Source organism: Anser cygnoides, chromosome 1 (assembly GCF_040182565.1).
Source record: "Anser cygnoides isolate HZ-2024a breed goose chromosome 1, Taihu_goose_T2T_genome, whole genome shotgun sequence".
In the NCBI taxonomy this organism is placed as follows: Eukaryota; Metazoa; Chordata; class Aves; order Anseriformes; family Anatidae; genus Anser; species Anser cygnoides.
The window spans coordinates 74,814,277-74,837,421 of NC_089873.1; the positions used below are offsets into that span (position 1 = coordinate 74,814,277).

A 23,145-nucleotide genomic window follows, 5' to 3' on the forward strand; every position below is an offset into this window, starting at 1 on the left:
TGGCATTTGAAATACTAGGCACATGTAATGAACTCACTTGAGAACAATCTTGAGAACAAAAAGAATAGACAAATAGCCATAAAAAGAATGGTTCTGGCTAGTAAACAAACACGGAGATGTTATGTTCCTCCTGAGTAGATAAAAGCTAAAACTGTTTAGAAATGACTCACTGTGAACTATTAGACTAGTTCCCCATAGAAATAAGTGTTCTTGTGAAGTTTGCAGCCCATATTTGCAGAGAGATGGCATTTGGATAAAGTAGAAGAAAAAGAAAATTACTGGAAACATGAGCAAATGATAAACCTTTCTGAAACTTGCCTGTCTTTCCTTGCTAGTCATTTTCCTTCAGTTATAGAAATTTGTGATATTTCCAGAGTTACTATAGTGCAAGTAGGTGGCATGGGATGCAAGGGAAACAACTCTTTTCACAAGCTGGGGGCATTTTCCTAGCCCTCTGGATTGCCAGAAAACAAGGTGTTCATATCTATACCACCACACTGCTCTGCAACTCCATTTTCACCTTCTCGTGTAAAGATGATCCCACTTACAGAGAGATGTCTTCTAAGGAGTGGTTTCAAAGGAGAGGCAATGTAACACCACTCTATGTAATTTCCCACATAATTTTCACAGAGCTGCTTGGAGAGAAGTGGAAAAAGTGCATGTCTGAAGTAGCTCTGCTCCACTTGGTATGCTCTGAGTTTCTGTTGTGTCCCTTTCACAACTTAAAAACTCTCTGAAATAGGACAGTTTCTCTTTTATTTTGCAAATAAAAGGCGAGAAATCTCATGATGTGTAAGACCTGGGATACTGGAGAGACATCAGAACAACTGCTAAAAATCCTGGATGTTTCATGCCTATGTTAATTTTGTCAGCCTTGTTTGTGTTGTGGTAGCATGGGGATGTGCCATTGAAAGATGGCTGTGGCAGGAGGATGGTGCACATGAAATAAAATCCTTCTCAGCCTATATCCCAAGTAGGAGCTAGCTTTGATGACTCTGCTACAGTGCTCCTGCACAGAGGTTATTTATAGCAGTGTGTTGGTGATAGTCTCTTTGTTTCCTAGTAGATGCAAGTGACTTAGGACTTTACAAATAAATAAAGATAAAAACTGGAAAGATGTATTTCCTGTCTATCTGTTTTGGGGAATTTAGTATTGAATGACCTTCTGGTGCTGAGTCCAATTTACTTGTTCTCACAGGCATGACATGCAGTAATATATTCTCTATACTGAAAATACATCATGCATTTTCAGCCCAGCTCAGTTTTTCTCAGCATCTGTTGGGACAGTGTTTCAGAACCATACTTTTGTTTTGTTACAGATCTCTCCAGATTTCCTGGATAGATTTAGTTATGGTCGATTTATATTTTCATTCTGTGCCAACAGTATCCACCAGCTTAAAGCGTTTTCTCCCTGCATAATGCTTACATGAGGGCATTGAGTAGTGAACTGTAGGCAGCGATGACATTCCTATCTTTGGCTTCTCTGTTTGGGACACTAAAAAATGTGTTTGGTTGTGATAGAGCTGCCCAGCCCGGGTTCACCTTAAGAGACTTTGTGCCTTTTCCTGTTTGAGTTAATTCTTCATTGGTCCAGATGATCAGACCTATCCACAATATTCAACACAAGTTTTTTCTGGATGTCTTTTTTAATGGTACCTGGTACAAGACTTCTCTGCAAGTGACTTGTAATGGGTTGCCTTTTAATAGAATAGAACGCAACAATGCAGTTGGAAGGGACCTTCAAATATCATCGAGTCCAGCTGCCTGACCACTTCAGGGCTAACCAAAAGTTAAAGCCTATTACTGAGGGCATTGTCCAAATGAGTCTTGAGCACTGACAAGCCTGGGGCATCAACCACCTCTCTGGGAAGCCTTTGACACGGTCTGACCACCCTCACAGTAAAGAAGTTTTTCCTAGTGTCCGGTCTGACCCTCCCCTGGCACAGCTTTGTCCTGTTCCCTCGCATCCGGTCATTGGTGACAGGGAGCAGAGACCGGCGCCTCCCTCTGCACTCCCCTCCTCAGAGAGCTGCAGGGAACAGGGAGGTCACCTCTTGGACCCTTTTCTTCAGACTGGGCAACCCTGAGGACACTTTTTCAGCCTCTCCTCACGGGATATGCCTGCCAGCCCTTGTGCCAGCTTTGTTGCCCTCATCTGGATGCTTTCAAGGACCTTAGCATCCCTTTTATATTGTGGAGACCAGAACTGCATACCAGGTGAGGTCACACCAGTGCAAAACATAGCAGGAGAATCACCTCTTTTGACTGTCTAGCTGTGCTGTGTTTAACACACCCTAAAATGCAGTTTGGCCTCTTGGCTGCCAGGGCATGCTGCTACCTCATGCTGAGCCTGCTGCCAACCAGCACCCCCAGGTCCCTTTCTACGGAGCTGCTCCCCAGCCACTTGCCTCCCAGTCTGTGCCTGTGTCTGGCATTGCTTCATCCCAGGTGTAGCACCTGGCATTTACCCTTGGTGAACTTCATGCCAGTGATTGCCCAGTGCTCCAGTCTATCTAGAGTCCTCAGAGGCTCTAGAGGCCTCTTGTCCCTCCACAGATTCAACAGCATCACATCTCCCAGTTTAGTATCATTGAACTTGCTGAGGAAGCATTCAACTCCTGCATCACTGATAAAAATGTTGATCTGGACTGGCCCCAGAATTGAGCCCTGAGGATTGCTGCCGGTGACCAGCTGACAGCCAGGTGTAGCCCCAGTCACTATGTCCCTTCAAGCCCTGCCACTGAGCCAGTTCATCACCCAGCGTAGCAGGGACCTGTTCATCTCACAGTTGGGCAATTTGTCCAGACGGATACTGTGAGGGATGGTATCAAAGGCCATAGCAAAATCCAGAAGGATTACATCCACTGCCTTCCCTTCATCTGCCAAGTGGGTGTCCTCATCAGAGGAGATGAATTTACTGAGACAGGACTTTCTCTTGATCAACCATGCTGACTATGCCTGATAATAGCTTTATTCTTTAGCTGCCTTTCAGTGGCACCCAGGATAATCTTCTCCGTAACTTTTCCAGGGGCTGAGATTACTCTAACAGGTCTATAGTTTCCTGGGTCTTCCCATGTACCCTTCTTGTAGATGGGTACAACAATGACAAGCTTCCAGTCAGCAGGGACCTCTCCAGACTCCCAAGACCTTTAAGTTGTTAAGGTGTAAATATGGTATTCTGGAACTGAAAAGACAAAAAATTAGTCAAGGTAAGGGGAAACACTCTGACTGGTACACAGTAATGTCCTTCCTTTCTGTTTGTCCTATAACTATAATAGTAAAACTTGAGTAAGAATAACAAATGCTGTATTTTTTTGATGATAGTACCTAAAGAATGGCTCCTTGTAGATACAAATCTGAACAGTTTTGCATACTCTGAGGCTACTATAACCATAATAGATACAAGCTGTTAAATTTTTGCTGACTCATGCCTTATAACCATTAATTCACTTGTTTTGATTGTAAAACAGAGCATATATACCTTACATTAATAACAAATATTTCTTAGCTCTTATGGAATTAGATCAGAAACTATATTTCTCTTTTATGTGAGATGTAAAGCCCAGAGAAATGGTTTGTATTTATAAGTGCTGGGACAGACACTGTTTTGTTCAGTAGCTGAAATTGAATCCTATATGCATTTATGGGTTTCATGTGGTTGCTTATGCCCATGTACGCTGAAAACCCTTATCCTTCTTTTCTGGATGAATACGCTCGGAGCTTGCAAGTGCTGTTCAGGTTTCAAGTATGCAGTCAATTGAGCTGTCCTTACCCTTTCCACCCTAACTCCTCACAGTGTGGTTATAGCACATCTGGAAACAACTGGGTATGAAAACAAGTATTTCTTTACAGATATTCTCTTAACAGCCCTTTCATTGGTCTTTTTTTTTTTTTTTTTTGCAAACTACTCCTTTCCCCTCTAGTCTGTGGGAGATGGATGGTACTTTTTATCACCTTCTTTGGTGCATAGTTATACATTTTCCTCTTGGACTGCATCAGACTGCCAACGTAGCACTTTGGGTCTCTAGACTGCCAGCCATCGTGTGGTCTGCTGTACCAGGAGTGTGCTGCCAATGTGCAGCTCCTTGGACAAAGGGCAAGTCGCATTGCTGGTAGTACCTGGAAAACAACTGACTGAAACAACTGTGCTGGGAGACAAAGGTTACTGACCACAAGTAGCAGAGTTCCTGCTTCTATATTTCTGTCATGTGGAGTCTGATAAAGTATGTGCCAGTGTTCCAAGAGCTGAACTTACTGATAACCTCTCATTATACTGCTCTTCTATAACAGAGAGAGAGGACAGAGCACAGGAGGCCCTGAGTAGTGAAATTTTTGCCAGGAAAATGGAGGTGGCTCATCAGCATGCTGTCCCACCAGGCATCCTAGGAGGAACCTTCCAGGACTGCTTCACAGGTGGGTTCTCAGACACCTATAAGCAGTGGGACCAGAGGAGTGGGAGTTTCAACACCGTACGTGATCTGCACCATATTGTTTATTGCTTTGACAGATAATTATGTCCAAAGGTGAGACGTCCTTGTGCTGACAGATGACTGATCAATTCTACAGGTATTTCAGAATTCTTTGAGGCGTGCTGGGCTGCCCAAGGATTTATACAGCATTTTACTTTCCTCCTTGCATCTTTCCTCCACAACTCCTCGTTAGTTTCTGTTTATCTTTTTTAATGCCCCCAGCTGTGCCCTTAGTGGGTTGTCCACACTGAAGCAGATTATGGAACTGAGGTCAGTAATGGAAGCTCTGTTTGTAAATCTTATCCTGCCATCACTTTTTCAGGGAGAAGAAATGTCATGTGTACTTTAGACTTTCTTGAAAGTTTTAATAAAATAACTCTTTTGGCAATGATCTTGCTCTGATATGCTCCACTGTTTGTCTTATGGGCAGGCACCTGCAGTTCCAAGGCAGCTGAGTTCACAAACAAAAAAGGAAGAATATAAAAATGATACTGGGCCAGCTGTAGAGTTGCAATGCAGAAGTGAAGTGAGAGAAAATTGTTGCTTGCTTTTCCTTTCTTCAGAGAAGAAAGGTGATGAGCAGAATGTTTTTGCAGGCACTTGAGGGTCTGAAGGGTGGCTGTGGGGCCACCTTGGGGCTTAAGCACATCTCTGTCACCAAGAAAGGAAATAGAGCAGGAATGCATGATTCCATTGTTCCGAAAATGCTAAAGAAGAGTATAGATCCCAAGGTGCTTTCCAGCGATGCAAACACAGGAGAAACAGGAGGAGATGATGTAAGACAAGTTATTGCAACAAGAGGTGAAAAGATGAGTGACCTAGGATGCTGCTATGCAGGTTCTGCATGGACCCTAGTAACAGACCCTGCATTGAGTCTGGCACCTGTGCAGACACTTGCGTGCAGTGAGTCACCTAATAAGACAAAGTCTTGGCAACACAAGCTCCTCTGCTAATACTTGGTCAAACACACAGGATTGCAGAAGCCCCTTCTTCAACACTCTGCAGAGCACTTTTGGAACCTGCATGCTGTCCAGCAGCTGAAATTATGAGTGTTTCTCAGGAGACAGAAGGCTCAAAAGCTTTCAAAAGGGAGAACAGCTCTTGTGCTCCTGGTCCCCATGTGATCTCAGGATGCCTTGGCTCGCAGAAAGAAGTTGGGAGAGGCAGAGACCCCGTATTCATCTGCATGTACTTTGAAATTACATGCAAAACTTGGGAATTGTTTAATTGTACCTGATTTGCATTTTAATTTTATTTATTGCACTCTGTGTGACAATACACGATTCTCTGGCAGTTTAATAAGGATAAGCAGCCAGCTTAGCTTGCTACACATTCATTTTTCTTCCCGAAACATAACTGTGACTTTAACAAAGTTTTGTTTGGCATTTGCTCATTGTGTCTGTGTTTAGCATATATTGTTAGTTGTAAAGAAATAAATTACCACTACTTTGCAAAAAGGTTTTATTAAAATATCAGAAAACTGTAAGCAGTCTATGTAAGTCAGTTAGATGGCACTCCAAGAACATAAACTAGCAGTCACTATTTCCAGTGAGATTTTATATGGTTAAGAAATCAGCCGACACCAATGTCATCCATAAAATTCTTTAGGTGCGGTATACCTTATAAAGATCAGTGGCTCCTTCATCACAGGGTAAGTAACTTAAAAAATCCCAAATAATACAGCAACCAATTTAAAGCGCTGTAACGTATTAGTGCAGTGCATTCCACAATAAAGCAGAAACTATACAGCAAAAAAAGTGCTTGCATTTGAGAGAAATCACCCATCAAATCACCACAGCTGCCCAGGATGTGAGCCCAGGAGACACTTCAAATTTTCATTTCCAGTGTTGAACCTGGGTTTGTGTAGCTGATAAGGGAGGACATTAAGATGGATGCTTTTGTCATTTACTCAAATTACCAAGGAAGTCCACAGGAGTCCAAAATACAGCTCATTTGTCTCTGTTGAGTGTTTTTCTCAGACTTCACATATATCACAAAGGGCACAGCAGCACATCACCGTAATTCTGACGTTTGTAATACTTGTATTAACTTTCAAAGGTAGTTCTAGAATAAGTGCTGATATTGCTAAGAGTGTAATTAAATGATCTGTAGGGCTCCAAATCACAGTGCTCCTTAAGCAGTGTTGGAAAGAACTGGAAGCGCTCCCCTAAAGCATGTTCATAACTAACTGCTTGGAGAAAGATGATAGCTATGTGTGGTGGTTTTACTCGGGTGGGCAGCTGAACTCCACCACAACCCCTCCTCAAAGAGGAACGGGGAGAAAATATGATGAAAAGGACTCAAGGGTTGAGATAAGAACAGGAAGATCACTCAACAATTACTGTGACGGGCAAAACAAACTCAGCAAAGGGAGATAGTAAGATTTATTGCCTATTACTAACAAGCTAGAGAAATGAGAAACAAAGGGGAAAAAAAACAAAAACGCCTTCCCCCCCCATCCGCCCTCTTCTACCTCCTCCTCCTGAGCAGCGCAGGGGAAGGGGGGAATGGGGGTTGTGGTCAGTCTATAGCACTTCATCTCCACCAGTTCTTCTCAATCACTCTTGTCCCCTGTGCTGTGGGGGACTGCTGTGGTTCTCTTCAAGAACTGCTCCAGATATGGGTCCGTACCACGGGGTCCGTCCCTCAGGAGCAAACTGCTCCAGCCTGGGTCCCCCACGGGCAGCAGCTCCTGCCAGGTCACCTGTTCCTGCGTGGGCTCCTCTCCACGGGCTACAGGTGGGGCCTAGAATCTGCTCCCATGGGGGTCCTCCACAGGCAGCAGCCTCCTTCAGTGCAGGTCCACCTGCTCCACCGTGGCCTCCTCCACAGGCTGCAGCATGGAACCCTGCTCCACTTTGGTACTCCATGGGCTGCAGGGGGACAACCTGCTTCACCATGGTCCTCACCACAGGCCGCAGGGGACTTCTGCCGCAGGGTGCTCCAGCACCTGGAGCACCTCTCCCCCTCCTTCTTCACTGACCTTGGTGCCTGCAAGGCTGTTTCTCACTCTCTCCAGCTGCTGTGTGGTGCAGCATTTTTTTTTCTTCCGCCTGTCTTAAATATGCTCTCACAGAGGTGCTAACAACGTCACTTATTGGCTCAGCTCTGGTCAGCAGTGGGGCCCTTACCTAACATGGGGCAAAAATGTTTGAATAAAGAAAGACTACAGAATAGACAAGGAGTGCTGATATTGAATCCTATAAACTCTCTGCTTTCCAGATGGAAGTTCAGTCTATCTGGAACCAGTTACTGTTATTTGAGAAGAAAATAAAGAATATTCACAATATATGGCTAACTTTTGAAAAAGGTGCTTATCTCATGTATATGTCTGTTGCATCTTATTCCTGAGCTAGTGAAACACCGTGCAGCCATATAGCAACCAATTCCTAGTCTTTCCTTTCCATCAGCAAAGTGAAATGCAAAACAATGAGATTTGAGCAGGATAAGTTGCCAGCATCTGGATGATAAATCCATTGAATGCCTTAGGGTTTGGATGATTTATTTTGTTTGTGTTATCCAATTTAAATGCCACTCTATTTCTTCTAAATGTTCTATGCTCCACATCTCCTCCATCTTGTTTAGGAAGATAAATAATCAGATTACATTAGTCAATTGTTTAGGAGATTAAAGCAAATCAAGTCAATCACTACATCAAGAATTTCAAGCCCGTGCTGAATTTCTCTTTTGTATGAAAAGAAACTTTACTTTCCTGTTTTAGAAGCATCTTCCTTGTCTGCTGAAGGTCTGATTTTCCAGGGCTTCTCATACTGCAATGCATAGACTTTGACCCTACCTAGCAGCACTCTGTAAGATTTTAATATAGCATTCTTTATGTATCTTAAACATGTAAGTATTTTTGAGCTGGTGCTTTGCTTAATAAAATCTTTGACATATTCCTGAATCAACAAGGTTAGAAATGGAGGCTTTTTGTTAAGTTCCTCTGTTAGTAGCCTAAGCCAGATACTTTTAAATAAAGATGGTTTCTAAAACACAGAATACGCACTTCACAAATTGCTCCTTCAATTTTAACTTGAAGGTGAGATTAGGAAACAAAAGAGATGTGTCTAAAATAAGAATTAAAAACAACTATTTTATTTTTATTGTGTTTGAATGTCTAGACTGTGATGGAGTATTATTTTCACCATAGCCTGAACATTCCCATAATACAGCTGCCCACTTCTGTGATTTTTCTCTGCAAGAAATGATTTCCTTGGATTGTTTCTCTGATACCTCTGTGACATTCATCTTTGATCTTCTATCTACAGATGTGTTTTTTTTCACATAAGTAACTTCCTAATCCTTTTAATCTTACTAAAGAGTGCTGCTGCTTAACACCCTGGGACAGCGATTTCCATATGAATTATAGATATCTTTCTAATGTATTTGTTGGAGAAAGAATAATATGCATTTATGAACTGTTAGTGGACTTCAGTATATAATACAGTTGAGTTTTTAGAGTTCAAAAGGCAGTAGCACTGTGTGGTTGAAGAAGGTGATCTCTGTATACAGGCTGTTAGCCTTCATGTACAGTGGTTTTTGTCTTGCTCTCTCTCCAGGGCTCTATCAGCCATCTTTACTTTGCTTTTAATCATAATTCATTATTATTGCAACATTCCCTACAGAGACAAATGTTAACTGGTGACAAGTCTGTTTCTGGCAGCAAACCAGCCTCTTGAGTTCTTTAATTTTTTCTGCTGCTGACATTCCACTCTGTCACATGTAGCTGCTTAGTCCTAATTACTCTGCCCTTAAATTGACTTAATCTTGTTCAGGAACATAGCTTGCTACTTTCTGAAGTAGAAATGAATAATTCTTTCTAACATGAGTATTGTTTTAACTCTTTCTTTTACTTTTTCTTGTGTTTCTAGTCTCACTAGTATTTTCTACTGCACAAGCCCTATGTGTTAAGAATTTTATGCAATTAAACCCTAAGCAGTTGGCTTTGGCCATTACTGTGCATGCTACAGTTTGCTAAGTTGAACTTCATTTACAAATTGACATAACTTCTGGCTGCAGTTTAACCTTACCAAATACAATGTGTTTATTATATTTTGCATCAGTATAATAATGTTGATAAACAATAGTGTTGGCTATTGGATCTGTTTTGATTGATCAGAAGCGTATTTATTACATATATATCATAAAACGTGTTGTGTAACTATACTATCTATTTGTGCTGGATATTTAAATTGATTTCAACTTCTCAATGTTCTCTGCAAATGCAGAAATCTAGGTTTTCTACAACAGAAAAAGCTTCCTCTTGCACAAGAAAAGGACTCTGTCTGTTCTACCTAGGTTCCTTTCACTGTCACAGATCCTGGCATCTCCCTCCATTTTCTGCTTGCCTTTCTCCCTTATTAGTTCAATTTGGTGTGCTGCTTTGATCTGTCTCATGTTTTCTCCAGCTGCCATTGTAAGATGTCTCGTATGCCTAGGACATACTTGTGCAACTCATGTACAAATGTGTTCTTTTCACTGCGCTGCTTGGCATTAAACCATTTTGTAAGATCCCAGGGGCAGAGCTGTTACTTCTCTTTGCCCATATGCCACTAAACACATTGTGAGCACTCAGAGAATAAACATGCAGAGACCACCTCTGTTAATGCTAAATAAAGTTTCATAGCTAAACATTCATATGCCAGGAAACGTGAAATTTATAACCAAATTACTTTCTACCTTACCTTACTTATTCCTTCCATAGAACAGTGAAGTCAAAACCCTCTAGTTTAGCAAGTGCTCCGCCTGAGATAGTTTTATTTTGTGCGATTTACTTCTTTAAAAAAATGCAAATATAATGAGTTTTTGTCCAACAGAATCCTCAGATAAAATTTTCATTGGATGTTTCCTAACATTGGCATAGGTAGTGTAATCTCCAGCAAAGTCTGTTGACCTATGCAATAATGAGTTTATCTGTGTTACAAAATCCTATTGCAGGGTTTTCTTGGAACCAAGAATGTAGAGTTTTAGCTTAGCATTTTCATTTTGGAGAATAAATATTGCTTTTGTAACTTTAGTGGTCTGAGAGTGCATGGCCCTGCTTGTTGCTGTTACAAGTAAAACATACTCCTAAAGACTTAACAGGCACCAGTCAGCCAAGGGCCAAGTAATGTCTTCACTAAAGTTTTGTACAACTCCCACTGGTTGGGAATTTTAAGCAGTGGAGGAGCTTGCAGCAGCAAGGCACTGCAATGTGTTCTATCTTGTTGCAGTGGGCTTCAACCTTCGTGTGCTGTGGACCCACTGCTGTAAGACGTTCCTTCTCAGGGTAGAGCCGTCCCACCGGTTTCATCAGTAAAGGCCTTCAGAAAGGCATGATTTTTCTTCTCACGTTCATGGCTTTGTTATTTCAGGCTTTTATAAGGAGCACTCATTGCAGCAGGGCATATTCACCCTGTAAATGTCTGGATTGAGAGCTACCAAACAAAAGCAAGTACACAGTAAGCCTTAATAATGCAAGTATGTTAAACAAAGTGAGTTTGGTTGGATGAAAATCATTCTTGAACTAAATTCATTCCCAAACAGTAACTTCTTGCATCTTTGCTTGTCCCAGGTGCGCCCAGTGGAAATAGATTGGGACATTATCACTGCAAATGATGCAAGTCTGAAGTTCGTCTGGTTGGTTAACAGTGCGGGATGATAACTTCTGGCAGTTTCTCACCATGTTTCTCCAAGCACAGAGGATTTGAACTGTGATAAACGCTGGGAAACATCAGACAGCTGTCAGGTATGTTGACAGTGGGAAATTGGGAAGGAGGGACTGTATGTGTTATGCACTGAAACTGAATTTGTTCACACGATGTTTTGCTCCATCTGTAATTAAAACTGGGCTCAACCCAGAAGCTCTTTTTTTGCTCAGCTCTCACTTTCCATTTACTTTCTGCCTGGCAAAGAGGAGTTGGTGGTCCCCACACAGCCTCCCCTCCCTGCATCCAGAGCCCCTCTGGTTATGCCAAAATGATATGCCATTCACACTGAACTTGGCAGTATTTCATTATTCCTTCTTCCTTACATTTTTATCAGCAGTGACACTGGTGCCAAGCCTTGTGCACCTCTGGATAACATTTATGCAAATTATCGACTAAGCTATTTTGTACATTTGCTAATAATTTGCATACAACTGTACAATTTAGCTTAATATGTGCACACTGAGCACTGGGGAAAGGCTCAGAAGCGAGGAGCCAGATGTCTATTGCAGTCTGCCCACAGTAACCTTTTCCCAGCTCTCACTTTCTCCGCAAAACGGGAAGCAATACAAATTGCCTTTCTCCAAAGGAAAGGCTATGAAGCTTGGCTGTGCAGTGAGCACAGCAGAGATGCAGAGGTGTTTTCAGCAGTAGGCGGGAAAGGGAATATCAAAATATGTGGTCATTGCTACAATCCTGCTTGCCTTTCTTTTGCTCTTTAAGTCAGCCATGCATTTGAGAGTTCATTAAACATGTACTCTCCTTGCTCTTTCTCTCTTTTGCCCTCAATTTCTATCCTGACCTCTCTGCTTACCTATTTGTGTCCCTCAAATACAGGAAGGTGCACAGCAAATGTTGATCTTGAACTTTAAGGTAGCCTCCTTTTGATGTAGTAGTAAATGAAGGAAAAAAAATCTCCCCAGTAATAAAATGAGATTTTGCTGTTTGGGTCCAAACATAATGGGAAAGTCATTGGAAGAATGAATTCTGTTTTAGAAGTAAACAGATTCCTATTGCAATATGCCAAAGACTGAATTTGGTTTAATAGTAAGAATAATATAAACGTTGTCAAAATTTAGGATTGTGATCATTTGAAAAATAATGCTGTTTTTAATCAGATGAAAAAAAACTATTTATTTTATTGCTGTCATCACCTTAGTACTATTTTGTTTTTGTTCAGTGCCAGCAACCCAAATAAATCCATACTGTGGTCTTTTGTTTAATAGTGGCAGTGGTGGGTTATATAAACATGAAAATTGACGGTCTTCTGTTGCTTTGCTGTGTTCTTGCCTGTGCCAGTGGTACAGCTGGTGGAAGTGTTTGTTAGAACTGAGTTATTTGTTTTTAATGAGAAAGAATTGCTTACTTAGGTCTTCTTCTGCCTTTTTTTTTTTTTTAAGTATACCAATAAAAAGCACAGGGGAAATTCTTTCTGTCTGTGTGTACACTTATGTATGCGTTTAGAAAATCACCTGCAAATGAAATAAACCTAGAATCTTGTCATCTTAGTGGAGTTTCTAAACTCACCAAGCAAACTTTCCAAATGTTTGAAATAAAATTGATATAATTTTGCTGCTTGCTCAGTTACTTAGGACTTGGTTTCCAGCCTACAAATATTCATAGCTACCTTTAGAAAAATGAACATTTCTAGAAAGTGTCTGAACAAATAATTTGTTGTGATTATTTGCATAAGTAATTTGATGAGCTAAGTGGATAAAGTGGTAAGAGTAGGAACATGCTTTTCCATATAACACGTTAGGTATGATTATGATTCAGGACATTTTTCTTTCATGAGCACAATAATAACATATACAGGTGTTCCAAATAATCCTCATAAAAGTTAAGTAATGTTTAAAACAAAGATGTCCCATGAAAATATGAAATATGATTTGCTATGGAAGGTGTGCAATTTAAAGTAAACCTAAAGAATTTATAATTCTTTGTGAAACTTGTTTGTCCAGAGTGGTGAAATGCTTCATTGGCACTAAACATTTCTGGTTTGATTGGGATTTGTGTTTGCTTTTTTTATCAATACAGCTGTAGGTTTTTTCCCCTAATAAAATATACATGCATTTAATTCTGAAAAAAAAAAAATCTTCAGAGACAGACATTATCCTGCTAAAAATTATCTTTAAGGAACAATTTTAGAATAGAAAGGAAATCTGTGTATTATGGAATTCCCTTTGGAAAACCTAGTCTGTTTTATATTGACTTTGATACAGAGGCTAAACTACATTTAAATATTTTACAGCAATACTGCCTTTAAATGGGTTATAAATAATTCACTTGATAGCTGAACAGATGTCTCTGTGGAGTGCAAATTATCTATATCTTAATGAGTCGATTTAATAGAGTAAAACAAACTTCCAAGCTTTCAGTTATTGGAAAACAGATGACAGGAAGTCTGACATTCTGCTCTGTATAGGAGAAGAAACAGAAAAACTAGAAATAAAAGCAATTGGGAGTGCCAAGACAATTTTTTTTTTTTGAGCAGTCACATTGTGCAGTATCATGGCCTGTAACATTTTATTCCCACTTTTATGTTCAGAAGAAGCCTTGATTTTTATTTTCCTGCACCAGTCTTTACACAGAAGAAAGACAAGGATTTGCATTAAACAAAACTGAAAAATTCTAAACCCCTATTTAAAATTTATGTTGGTTTTGAAAATTCAACATCATTAAAATTCTTCAGGACCAACTAAATGATATTCTCCTGCTGAAGAGGAGACATGATGGAGCAGTAGAAGCATCTCTGTTCTCTGCTACTGGGACATTTGCAAATGCTTCCCCCAGCCATTCAGTGTCCTTGTGCATTGCTGTTGGGCAGCACTGCTCAGAAAACTAGGGAAGATCCTGGAAAAAAAACAGCAATGGAATCTTGCACTGAAAAATATTTCCACACAGTTTTTTTCACCTTAATTGAAAACCTTGGCTTCAAATCTTAAAAATTCTTAGGCTGTAAAAACTATGTAGGAGATAATAATCCATATTCTCAGATTCTAGAAATGAATCTAGCTACAATGACTCACAGAAAAAAAAAAACAAAACAAAACCAACCCCACTGCCAAAACTGAGATCGTCACTCCAGACTCCATATCCTGCCTTCATCCATGTAACACTTACAGGACATAAAATTACCAGAAAAAGGAGAAGGAAAAAAAAAACAACTTTAAAACATAGTGAAAGCTTTGGCCTTCTCACTAGAAACATACCAACCATAAAGAGACAGTGAGTTTGATGTGGTGGTGCTACTAAAAATCAGAAATTACACAGAAGTACTTTTCAGTGCTTGGCTGGGATTCAGAAAAAGAACAACTGTAGTTATTGCTGTTTTCCAATTTTATTCCTGTTCTAGTTGTAATGTTAAATCCTTTCTTGTGGATGAAGATTGTAGATCTGTACACACATGTATAAAGTATCACTTCTGATGAATGAGTCTTCTTCCTGATATTTATAAAATTATTGAAACTGTTTCTACTAGAAAATGGTAATGTTACAAAAATCTTATTACATCTTTTTACAAAATCTTAAGGTGTGTGTGCAACATATATTATCAAACAGTATAAGTAATATAGCATTTCTGTGAACTTTTCAAACGTTTTCCCAACTAGAACAAAACACAGGTTTCAAAATGTAATTCCAAACAGAAATACAGATTTTAATCAAGATCTAGTGCCTACCAGCTGCCTGTGTATTTCTGAGCAGCATCTCTGAGCAGACATCCAATAAACCCCCAAGACTCAGATAGACAACAATGGACCTTGGAGAGGATGAAAGACTACAGCATAATTCAGTAAATGGAGTTAGGAGCTTCTCACAGCTTTGGCAGCAGTGTTGTTAATTCTCATAACCTTTGGCCTTGCTGAAGAACCCTGCTTCTGGAAGCACATGAGTAGAAAGAGTGTCTTTCAAACTTTCATACTTATGAAAGAAATTTGACAATAGCAAACCTTAAAAACTGAGATATCTAAAGGCAAAGAAAAATATCTAGAATTTATTTATTTATTTAAAGGCTCCTGATTTTTTAATACCTGAGTGGGGGATAATATGGATAATTACTTTCAATGTGGCCTTCGTGAACACTAAGGTAACTTAAAAAGTACCTTTGTTCTGTTTCCTGGTAAGATGAACCTCTGAGGGGAAGCAGCAGAAAGTCTGTCTTCAGAACGATAAATGGGAAAGGTGCAAGTTCGTAAAAAGTCCTGCAATAAAACCATATCTGGAGTGCGAAAGGCAAGTGCCTCCAGGAGCCTGAAACTTTGCAAGATCCCTCAGGCGTCCTAGCTCAGCTCTGCACCCAAGACAAACTGCAAGGAAAGAAGAGTTCTTGTAATGAAGACCTGTATCACCAGTAAGACCCATTCACAAAGCATAGCTTCAGAGGAACGGTAAAATCACAAATGCTTGCTGACTTTTTATTTTTCTCTCTTTTTTTTATGTTTAAACTCTATCATTTGTTAAATTGTGATGAAATCTTAATTCGGTCAAGTGGAAATTCATCACTAACCTGCATCTCCAGACCTGCTATACTCACCGAGTCTACTGATACTTTAATGCTGTGACCCTGCTCCTGTTGTGTCAGCCACCAGAACCCATAGTAAATGGCTATCTTCACAGCACAGCAGTATTAAAATGCAATGGGAAGCATATTAGAAAACTTTTGGGAGCAAACCCAACCACCTACACAGAGCAGATAATCTTCTTTATTATCAGATCTCTGGCAGCCCATCCCAGAATGCTACATCCCAGCTCCTGGGTTCATTTTCAGAATTGCTGCATGCAATACAGGGAATTTTAAAACATACTCAATTTGTTTCCCTGTTTTCTCTGCGTGCACCAGACATAACATGAGCAAGCTGTACTCGACTACAAGCTCTGTAGGCTGTTCTCCAAGTTGTGACAGGTAGTCACGGACACTGACCCAGGTGTCTCACAAGCACGGTGCAGTGGAGTGTGGCAGAACATGCTCTGTGCCTGTCCTGGCTGGCCCAGACTTGCAAGTCACTTCTCCTAAGCAGCCTGTGATGTTCCTCATAATGTGCACTTGCTCGGCTTGGCAGTGTATTGCAAATGCTGTAGTTAGGTCTCCTGCTTGCAAGGCAATTCCTTCAATGTTTTGCACAGGCATTTGTGGCTGCCAGAACCAGCCCAAGATTGCTGCAGAGAGAATTTAGACCCATCTTTGTGCACATCCAAGTGCACATTCAAAAATGTTCTCCATTAGAGGCATTTGAATTCAATGTGGGTAGAGGCAGCGTTGAATTTTGCAGGCAACTTCTGCTGGTGCCTTCTTCTGCATTTGACAACTTTTTGGTTCTGAATGGATCTGCTGTACAGTTCTATATATCAGCACCATTCCCAAATGTAATATTGTATTATATTGTATACAATATTCTCATATTTCTGAAGCTTTTTTCTTGTACCTGTGAAGAAAAGATAAAACTTTAAGAAACATAGATCTCATATCTTTTGTCATCTAAATTCATGATTTGTGTACTCCTTCAACAAGAGCATTACCTTTAAGGTAGCGTAACACATAAGGTATTATTACATGAGAAATGTGAACCGATATTAGCTGTGGCTGGGTTACTGAAGGAACGAGTAAAGGTAACTCTGTTATGTCACTTCCACAAACAGCATAATTGGTGGAAAGATTTGTCAGCTTTTCCTCTTAATAGTTTCTAAATTAAGCATTTTTCATTTTAACAGAGCCACTTCTGTTTCTTTTGAATGTATTTCAAGAAATGATTTGTAGCCACAAATCAGGCTGGGGGGAAAGTGCTGTTAATAGTTGCAATAAGATTAGTGTAGGTTTTCATGAAAATCGAAGCAGCATACGAGTAGGACTCCCTCTACCCTTTCCCCCAGCCCAGTCGTGCCACCACTCCCCCTTGGTGGCAAGATCATTAGAGGAAGTCTGTGGTGGGCGATGAGGCTGCAGTGTCATCAGCATGCTGAAAGCTCAGCTCTCTTTTTCACTGAAACAAGCATCAACAGCATTACAGCTTTCTCATCGCCTAGTTGACAAGCTGGCTGATGAAACAACGTGCCGTGGTTCTCAGAGAACTGCCTTCAAATCAACCTGGGTGAGACAAGGGGCAGCCCTTTTAGCACAAGCATCCGGAACAGAGGTTTGGGCTGGTGTTGGCAGCAGTTACTGAGACAGTCCTTTTGCTCTTGTCAAATTATTTTGCAGCCTGAGTCCCTGGTTCCCAGATACCAGACAGGTCTTGTTATCATCTGGGGCAAACCTGGAAGTCAAGCTTTTCTCTCTCCTGTGGTGTTTGTCATCTGTGCTATATATGTCTCCAGCCAGTTTACTCTAGTGGGTGAGGAATGGCATTTAGATTACCATTTAAACACCAGAATAAATTATTGAACTCATTTGGCAACAATACAGGTTCAACCTTTGAACAGACAAAAGTCTATTCACATATCTTTCGGTGAGTTACATTGTTGTGGAGACTTTCTGTGAGGATGTCTTACAGTAAACAACAATACTGAGACATCCTGGGTAAAGGAGAGGTAGGATGGGGAGGATGATTTTGCAGTTGTCTTAGTCATAGCTTTGAGAACTGAGAAAATGACAATCAAGAACTAATGGTTTGTCAGCTTTGACTGTCAGGGATACAGCCCAAATCCTGATTGTTTTCGTGGAGTAGTCCAGCTGAAGTTGATAGCGAAATTAACTGTGTCCAGTAAGCAGGATTTATTCCTTTGCAATATAAGGTGAGAATAGCTGGCAGAAATCTGTGAGATAATTGGCACACGACTAAAATACACTGGATGATTATCCCTGCTGAGTTCTTCCCAAAGTAATTACCAAACTAATATAAATATGTAGCAATATCAGTGCTATCACAGACAGTTCATCATGAATTTTGCATTTATTTATTTTTAGTATTCCTCAATTCCTAAGTATAGGCTATTCATAATGAGATGGTCATTACATAAACAGAGTAAGACAAGGTTCCTGCAACAAATACTATATTTTACAGATAAGTCTGGTTATTAGAAAAATGTGGCCAGAAAGACAAATGTATCCTTTAGAAGGAAGGAAGGAAGGAAGGAATTACTTCTCTTCAGTATTTCCTGAGGTTTTATTTAATGACATGTTTTCTGAAAAACTCTTAAATGCCTTAGAATGAGAAGAAATTATAAAACAATTTTCTAGAGAAAAAGAATTAGCCTATTGATGTGTTTGTGTGGGTAGAGATGAAAAATTAGTACATTTACCAAAGAAAAAGGAAATAAACATTTATTTCAACTAATGAAATACTGAATCTTTTTAGATGTTTCAGCCAAAACATTACTTCTTCCTTCAGTACAAGATAATATAATATTTGCCTTTGACTGATTCTTTAAAATCTCTGAAAATTAGTCTAAGATCTTGATAGCTAAAATGAGTCTTCTGTCCTCACAGTTATGCAAATGTAATGGACTATATTTTCCAAATGGCTTTCCTTGAGATTTTCCATGCAATAGAGGCCAAAAGAAGTCTGCAACAAAAATCAATTGTAATATATGGGTCAGCTACATTTCAAGTATTTGTTGCATTACCTTTATGGCCATTGAAAGGGAGAAAGAACACAGCTTATTATGATAACTGTAGGGCAAATGGAGCGGTAGCCAAGATTGTGAAGGGATTTTTGCATTGCAGTGGGGTCTCTAGGAATGGGGTTTGCACTGTTGCAAAGGAAGCTTCAGTAGCTGCTACAAGTTCCTTTGCTTGGATGGTGAGCATCACATGTAACTTCTTACAGCTGTACCTGCTGCCATGTGGGTTCCACGTCTGTTCCTGTAACCATTGTCATGTTGTGTTCTGGGAAAAGGTGAGTGCATGCACAGTGCACTATTGTCAATACATGAGACAGCCATATTATAAAAAAAAAAAAAAAAAAAATAAAATCAGCAAAGCAGTGAAGCTGGCAACACCAGCAAAGTAGAACCCTAATGGGAGCTCTGCCAAGTTTTCACGAAAACACTGCTGAATGTTGGGTGAAGGGGAGATACAAAAGGGAACTTTTTTCTAAGTTATTTAACAGTATTAGATACACATACACAGTTTTTCAGGTGAAATTCTACATCTCATTTTTTGCCATTTGATTGGTTCTTACAAACAGAAAGGCACAAACAAGCTGTAATATGAAGCACTGGGTCTGGTCTCATCTTGATAACCAAATAGAGGAAAATAAATGCAGCTCTTTGTTGACCTGATTTAAACCCAGTTTCTCATCGTATGATTTCTTTAATGAAAGAAATCAAATATTTTGTTATAAAAAGATACCATATAGCTGCACTCATCATAAATTCTTGTGTTTTTTTTGGACTTTGCAATACTTTATGCAGTATTTTTAATATAAGTATGACCTTTCAATCATAACAACTCATATCAGGACTGAAGTTCTAGTTAACTATTTGATTATATGAAAAATGGTGAAATTAAATCTGGAACTTACGAACAAGTGAACCGTAATGAAATTATGTTGGCCTGATGTATAGCAACCATCATCTTTAATACAGCCCTGTATTAAAGACATTTCAAAATTCAGATGTTTCTTCTTGGAAAGAACAGAAACTGAGATTCAAAAGCCATCTAACTCTCTGCCTTTGACTTGCCAATGGTAAAATTGTTTTCTAAGCCTTGTTGGATTTAACAGATTCATACAATCCTTTTGAACAAAGTTTCATTTAAATTTCTACCTTATTTCCTTCAAGAACTGCTTAGGCATGTAAGCAACAAACTTTTGATCTTATTTTAATTACCTTTTAGTGAGAAATGCTCGTTATTTTACCAAACATTTCTTATAAATGTATTAGGTAACACAGCCTCTAGAAGGGTTTGATTCCTCTATTGCCTGAGTCTGCATAAGTGAACTGAATCTAAAGCTGATGGGATTTGATGTAGTCCAGTGGGATATTCAGTTAAACCTTCAGTCATGTTTTCTTCAGTAGTTTGGTGGGTGTGATGAGTAGTGCCATCTGTCATTCCTTCCAGCAGCCCAAGCTCTCTCCTCACTATTTTTTCTTGGGAAATTGGGGTAAAAGTCCCATTGTCGAAAAGCCCGTTTCACTTCTGGTATGTGCTTTCTATGGCCCGTTTTACTTCTGGTAGGCATTTCATAAGAGTGGGATTCATGGTGGACCTTTTGGACTGCGTTAGCAACTCCCAAAGTATAAGGCAGTGGAAATAAACTGTTATATGAATATCTGCCACTAAGCAATATGAAGTGCTTTTAAATACGTGAGTCATATTTATGGTGAGTTAAAGTGGAGTGAAGTTTTCGTTGGTGCCCTGAGAAAATATGAATATGAGATATGAGAACTGCATGTTGCACAGGTAAAGCAAAGCTGCTAGTAAGGGCTGTGGTGTTTGTTATTGCCTCTTGCTCTGGATCTATGTAATAAGTTTGCTGACATATTGTCAGTTTCATCAAAAATACACCCGAATTAGCATTACAGTGATTTTTGTGATGTAGAAATAGACTACTACAAAATATATGGCAATTTTCTTCTTTTGTATGCAGTGATGCATTCAAAGTCTTGTCTTAATACATTTCGTAATCTTAGGATAAGAAAAGATTTTTGCTTTTACTCGGGTTTCCTTTTTATAGAACACAGAAAATACGTGGTTTATATATGTCTCGTCTTGTTCCTTTGCTTTGATTCTGATGGAAGGAAGTTTTTGTCACAGTTCAGCATCTGAACTGGATTTTCTAATAGAAATATGTTCATAAATCTCTTAAAGGTCTTTTCACTAGGCACAAGTTCTCTGCTGTTCTTGCAATATAAACATTTCAGCGTTGTGCTAATGTGCTAATAGCTAGAATTTGAACCTAAACACTCGCCTTTCATTGTCACGTCTAGTGCAAATAGTAAAATTGTACAAATGATAAGAAGCAACGAAGGCTATTATCTTAATAACGTGCACACATGAATAGTTCTATCAAACAAAAGCAGCTAATTTACTTCATGAATGTCTTAGCTATTTAACATGCTTTTACCGTTAATAACTTAAGATGTAATATTTGAAATAAATGTTTTAGGCTTTGCACAGTGTTTCTGACAGCACTCACAGTGACACTGTTCTGCTGTTTCCTCTGACCTCATTTGCAGTGAGCTGTGTGCAAATAGATTAATGTACAGAAAAGCCTGTTGGAACTACAAGGATCAACCACTTAAATTGCAAGGAGAGGGGAAAGCAGTACTAGCTGTTGAAAGGTTGGATAAAAAACACTGAAGACCCACAAAGCAAAAAATATGAATAAGTTGCTGAAATGGCTGCCTTGTTGCCTAGAATATGTGAAAATAGAGGATGGTGAATGCCCTTCTAGGAGCATTCGATCCTCTATTTCTACATGCTCACCTTCTGTCATGGTATTTATCTTTCTTTCAAAGAAGAGAGGGAAGAAACCAAGTTGCTTGCTGAGTGGTTATTGTGCATTGCAGCTACACATTATGCTAACAAGGCTCAAAGGATGTAAGAAAATATCTTTACAACATCTGATTTTATATTTCAGTATAAGAAAACAGATAGCAAGCTCAAGGTTTTATTGTTAATATTTTCAGACCTGCAAACAAACAAACAAAAAAATAAATTAAAGAGACCTCCTAAACTGCAAAGAGCAGTTTCTTATATTTTCTTATATACTCAGGTTCTTGCTAGGAATCTGTTTGTAACCTTCTGGTCTTGAGAAAATGTTTTCTTTCTCAGTAAGACTACCTATGGTCAGGATATATGTTAACCTAGGAAGTACTGTTTTCCTTCTTATTTTTGCCTGAGTGGCAGAGTAAAAATCTGAGAATGTTTTCTCTTCAAAAGATGCATCTTTTTATTTCTCTCTGCTTCTTTCATGCTGCTTGCTCAGTCTGTTACACTTAGGAGACAACCGTGGTTCATCCTGAATTATTTGTCAGCACTTGCATTCATAAGGCATCTGGTTTTCAACACACAGTGGATTGTCTTTACATTTATGCTGAGCAACTTGGGCAACAGCTGTAGCATAAATGCTGCAGGCTCTTGATTTCTGTCCTTAAGGGAATGCTTCTAATATACATACTGCAGGGGCACACGTAGTCTTCTGACTTCAAAATGCTTGCAACAAGCCAGGAGTCTCTGGGGCATAAAGGAAAAAGTCTAGCTCAGATTTTCTCTCTTCCAGCAAATGTGCTCAAAGGAAAGGCTGTAAGGTGGATGCTTCAGAAAGGAGGAATATTTCTGGGGAAACACAACAATCTCAGGATTTCTGACACTAGGGACTCTTTTTATATTATTTTTTTTTTATTATTTTATGATTAGTATTTTGCTGAGAAAAAGATCTTTTTCTGACTCAACTTGACAATTTGCAAGCTGTCTCCAGAGCAGATCACAGATGCTATGACAAGATAGCTCCATAGTGTACTGAGTCAACTTCTCTTAAAATGACCTATGGCATAGGAATGATACAAAGAGGCAAACTGAAAGATGAGGATTTCTACACAACCTTTTCTTATTGATATTAGCATCTAGGTCAATTTTAAAAGTATTTTTGTATCAAACAAGATTCCAGTCTTGAGTGGTTGCAACAATTTTTCACCCCATTTTGAAGACCAAAGTAGTTGTAAAAGTTTTTCTTTAAGCAGGGTTGGAAATGAAATCATGTCTCTGGTAGGGCAGAGCAAAGCTGTTGGAACCTTGTAAAGTCCTTCAATGAGCATGGATCAAGTTTATACAGTTGATTATTGCTTCTTTTTTCCACTGTTGTAAATATTACATTGAATTTCCTTCTGAGATTCAGAGAGTCTAACAATGCTATCAGTTATGTTGTAGCAATTTGAGCAGTACGATGAGAAACTGTGCCTTTCATCAACAACAGAATTCCACTGGAAAGGTTTTAGACCCTGGAGAAGTCACTATGAACTTAGTTTATTCTCTCTCTCCTATAATTATGGATGGAGATGAATATTTAAATATCTGTCTGGATAAAAATAGTATTTTTTGTTTACTAGCC

The 23,145-nt window shown here is 39.4% G+C and overlaps 1 long non-coding RNA gene across 1 annotated transcript in view; it reads left to right on the top strand.

Annotated features, from left to right (window-relative positions):
* The window catches only part of LOC106038222 (uncharacterized), a 36,149-nt gene extending 18,663 nt beyond the window's left edge, over positions 1-17,486 (top strand). The window contains exons 2-4 of the long non-coding RNA XR_007157850.2: positions 4,291-4,413; positions 11,023-11,196; positions 15,281-17,486. This is a non-coding gene — a long non-coding RNA (uncharacterized lncRNA). The remainder of the gene's footprint in view (positions 1-4,290; positions 4,414-11,022; positions 11,197-15,280) is intronic.
* Positions 17,487-23,145: the final 5,659 nt, after the last annotated feature.